The following is a 5,058-nucleotide window of genomic DNA, read 5'->3' on the forward strand; positions in this document are numbered from 1 at the left end:
CTTACTCAACGTTTCCAAGGCGTGCGGGATCAAAAGAAAAAGGAAATAGCCAAAAATCGAGAGGGTGAAAAAAAACAAAGAAAATGAACTTTTATAGTACATAGAGGATGACATGCGGGTCCCATGAGCCAGCAGGTTCCTCAACGTTTCAAACGTGGCATGAGATCGAAAGAAAAAGGCAAGTGACCAAATATGAGGAGCCAAAAATAATTTGAAGAAAAGAAACTTGATTGTACATAGAGGATGACATGCGGGTCCCATTTAGCAGCAGCGGTATCATCGTTTGAGAGGCTGCACGAGATCGAAAGAAAAAGGCAAGTGACCAAATATCAGGAGCCAAAAAAATCCAAGAAAAGAAATTTTATTGTACGTAGAGGATGACATGCGGGTCCCATTTTGCAGCAGCGGTCTCAATGTTTCCAAGCGGCACGTGAACCAAAAGAAAAATGAAGTAGCCAGAAATCGTGGGGTGAAAAAATCCAAGAAGAAAGATTTCAATTGGGCTGCATCTGGACATCCGGGCCTTCGAACTATCCTCGCTTGGCCTTTTGACTCGTACAATTTCAGCCCACTCCAAAACAGGAAAGTTCCGAATTTTCTAAAAAACAGGAAAGTCCTATGCTTCGCAAAGACAAAAAAACAAGGAGATTCAACATATAAGTTTGTTTAGGTAAAAATAAAGATTTAATTTTCCGTTTGAAATAGCTCGCGAGCGCAATACACCGTTTATTGTCTGCAAAATAATCAAGATATCATATGTTTCTTGTACGGGGAGGCTGACATCGGGGACCCATGAGCCAGCGTCGTCAACGTTTTAAAGGCGGCAGGGGATGGAAAGAAAAAATAAACCAAAAATATGTTGGTACAAAATCCAAGAAAAGAAAGATTTTCGTTCTAAGAGGATGACATGCGGGACCCATGAGGCAGCAAGCATCCTCGGGCGTTTATTGTTCATAGAGGCTGACATGTGGGACCCGTGAGCCAGCAGCGTCCTCAACGTTTTAAAGGCGGCAGGAGATCGAAAGAAAAATTAGCCAAAAATCATTTGGTAAACAAAATCCAAGAAAAAAAACATTTACCGTTCTGAGAGGATGACATGCGGGACCCATGAGGCAGCAACATCCTCAATGATTCCAAGGCGGCAGGGATCAAAGGAAAAAAAAGGAAATATCCCGAAATTAATTAGGGGTTCAAAATAAATCCATCAAAGGAAACTTTTATTGTTCACGAAGATGACATGTGGGACCGACCTGCCAACGGCGTCCTCATCGTTTCAAAGGGGGCAGGAGATCAAAAGAAAAAGGCAAATAGCCAGAAATTAGGGGTCAAAAATAACTCCAAGAAAGGAAACTTTTATTGTTCGTAGAGGATGACATGCGGGACCCATGAGCCAGCAGCTTACTCAACATTTCAAAGGCGGAATGAGATCGCAAGAAAAAGGCAAGTGACAAAATATCAGGAGCCAAAGATAATCCAAGAAAAAAAACTTTATTGTACATAGAAGATGACATGCGGGTCCCAATTAGCAGCAGCGGTCTCAACGTTTCAAATGCGGCTTGAGATCAAAAGAAAAAGAAATTTGATTGTACAAAGAGGATGACATGCGGGTCCCATGAGTCAGCAGCTTACTCAACGTTTCCAAGGCGGCAGGGGATCAAAAGGAAAAGGAAATAGCCAAAAATCAGAGGGTGAAAAAAAACCCAAGAAAACAAACTTTTATAGCACATAGAGGATGACATGCGGGTCCCATGAGCCAGCAGGTTCCTCAACGTTTCAAACGTGGCATGAGATCGAAAGAAAAATGCAAGTGACCAAATATCGGGAGCCAAAAATAATTCAAGAAAAGAAACTTGAGTGTACATAGAGGATGACATGCGGGTCCCATTTAGCAGCAGCGGTATCACCGTTTGAGAAGTGGCAGGGGATCGAAAGAAAAAGGCAAGTGACCAAATATGAGGTGCCAAAATAAATCCAAGAAAGGAAAGTTTTATAGTACATAGAGGATGACATGCGGGTCCCATTTAGCAGCAGCGGTCTCACCGTTTGAGAGGCGGCGGGGGATCGAAAGAAAAAGGTAAGTGACCAAATATGAGGTGCCAAAAAATCCAAGAAAAGAAAGTTTTATAGTACATAGAGGATGATATACGGGTCCCATTTAGCAGCAGCGGTATCACCGTTTGAGAGGCGGCAGGGGATCGAAAGAAAAAGGCAAGTGACCAAATTTGAGGTGCCAAAAAAAATCCAAGAAAAGAAAGTTTTATAATACATAGAGGATGACATGCGGGTCCCATTTAGCAGCGGCGGTATCACCGTTTGAGAGGCGGCACGGGATCAAAAGAAAAAGGAAGTAGCCGAAATCGGGGGTCAAAAAAAATCCAAGAATAGAAAGAATTTTGGTTCATAGAGGATGACATGCGGGACCCATGATCCTGCATCGTAAACGGCTCGATCGGAGAGCGTTGAACGAGATGGCGCGATCGAGAAAAAAACAATGCCAGAGAGGCTGCCATCTGGGCCCTACATCCCTCGGCGGTGCGGATTTGCGTTGACTCGGCCGGCGAACCCGAGAATTCGAGATAAACCACGTCCCGGGCCACCATACGCAACGTTTTGGCCGTTTTCGTCGGGCTAGGTGGCCTCAAAAACGAGAAAAAAAAACCTTTTGACATGCACAACGGACAGACCCAAAATCGTCGGCCATGGTACACCAGCAACCACGGCGCGACTTCAACTTCGTCGGCCATGGCAACTTTTCTTGTAGTGATTATAAGACTCTACACTGTCTTCCTTGTTGCTCAAATACCCAGAAAATATCTAGACCTTAGAGAGACTAATCATGCAAACCAAATTTCAACAAGCTCTACGGTAGTTCTCCACTAATAGGTTTAAACTACATGATGCAAGAGCTTAAACATGATCTACTTTGAGAGCTCAAAACAATTGCCAAGCACCAAATTATTCAAGACAATATACCAACTACCACATGAAGCATTTTCTGTTTCCAACCAAATAGCAAGAAACGCAGCGGCTTTCAGCTTTTGCCATGAACATTAAAAGTAAAACGAAAAACACCAGTGTTCAAATGAAAAAGCAGAGCGTGTCTCTCTCCCACACAAGCATGTTAGGATCCGAATTTATTCAAACACAAACAAAAATAAAAGCACACAGACGCTCTAAGTAAAGCGCATAAGATGTGAAAGAATTAAAATATAGTTTCACTAGAGATGACCTGATAAGTTTGTTGATGAAGAAGGGGATGCCTTGGGCATCCCCAAGCTTAGACGCTTGAGTCTTCTTGAAATATGCAGGGATGAACCACGGGGCATCCCAAGCTTAGACTTTTCACTCTTCTTGCTCATATTATATCATCCTCCTCTCTTGATCCTTGAAAACTTCCTCCACACCAGACTCAAAGCAATCTCATTAGAGGGTTAGTGCATAATCAAAAATTCACATGTTCAGCAAGTACGCAATCATTCCCAACACTTTTGGACATTACCCAAGGTTACTGAAATTTAATGGAGCAAAGAAACCCACTCAAACACAGTAAAAGAGGCAATGCGAAGTAAAAGGCAGAATCTGTCAAAACAGAATAGTCCGTAAACACGAATTTTTTCGAGGCACTTAACATGCTCAGATGGAAAAGCTCCAGTTGAATGAAAGTTGCGTACATATCTGAGGATTACTCATGAATTTTTTCAAGATTTTTATATTTTCCTACAGAGAGAATAACTCAAATTCGTGATAGCTAAAAATCTATTCCTGCGCAGAAATCCAAATCTAGTATCAACTTTCTATCAAAGACTTTACTTGGCACAAAAACGAAATAAACATGATAAGGAGAGGTTGCTACAGTAGTAACAACTTCCAAGACACAACAAAACAGTAGCAAAATAAAAAAATATGGGTTATTTCCCAAGAAGTGCTTTCTTTATAGCCATTAAGATGGGCTCAGTAATTTTAATGATGCTCTCGCAAGAAATAAGAGTTGAAGCAAAAGAGAGCATCAAAAGCAAATAAGAAACACTTTTAAGTCTAACCCACTTCCTATGAAAAGGAATCTTGTAAATAAACAAGTCATGTAAGCATAATGCAATAAGCATAGGAAAACAAGACAAACGGAACTTCAAGATTTTCAGCAAAAAGAGAGGTGTTTTAGTAACATGAAAATCCCTACAACCATACTGTCCTCGCTCATAAAGATTTTCAGTAGCATCATGAACAAACTCAACAATATAACTATCACATGAAACATTCTTATCATGAGCTACATGCATAAAATTATTATTCTCCACATAAGCATAGTCATTACTATTAATTATAGTGGGAGCAAATTCAATAAAATAGCTATCATTATTATTCTCATCACCGTAATCATCATATATAGGAGGCATATTGTAATCATAATTAATTTTCTCCTCAATAGTAGGTGGACTGAAAATATGATAGTCATCATTGTAATCATCATATATAGGAGGTAAAGTATCATCAAAGTAAACTTTCTCCTCCAAGCTTGGGGGACTAAAAATATCATGCTCATCAAAACCAGCTTCCCCAAGCTTAGAATTTTCCATAGCATTAGCAACAATGGTGTTCAAAGCATTCATACTAATAAAATTGCCATTAGCATGCATATAAAGTTCCATAGGTTTTTTAATTTTCTCCTCAAACACCTCATGTCATAACTCAAGATAAATACTATAAAGATCTCTAATATTTTTGTTGTTTTCCATTAAGCCTAACTAGTGAAATAAAAACAAGAAACAAAAAGATATAATTGCAGAATCTAAAGGAAATAGCTTCGAGCACTCACACACCGGCAACAGTGCTAGGAAATAGCTTAGTAGTCGGAGGATGTGAATACCTTTTACCTTACCTCCCCGGCAACGGCGCCATAAAATAGCTTGATGTCTACGCACGCTTCTATTCCCGTAGACAGTGTTGGGCCTCCAAGAGCAGAGGTTTGTAGAACAGCAAGCAAGTTTCCCTTAAGTGAATCACCCAAGGTTTATCGAACTCAGGGAGGTAGAGGTCAAAGATATCCCTCTCAAGCAACCC

This window comes from Lolium rigidum, chromosome 5 (assembly GCF_022539505.1).
Source record: "Lolium rigidum isolate FL_2022 chromosome 5, APGP_CSIRO_Lrig_0.1, whole genome shotgun sequence".
In the NCBI taxonomy this organism is placed as follows: domain Eukaryota; kingdom Viridiplantae; phylum Streptophyta; class Magnoliopsida; order Poales; family Poaceae; genus Lolium; species Lolium rigidum.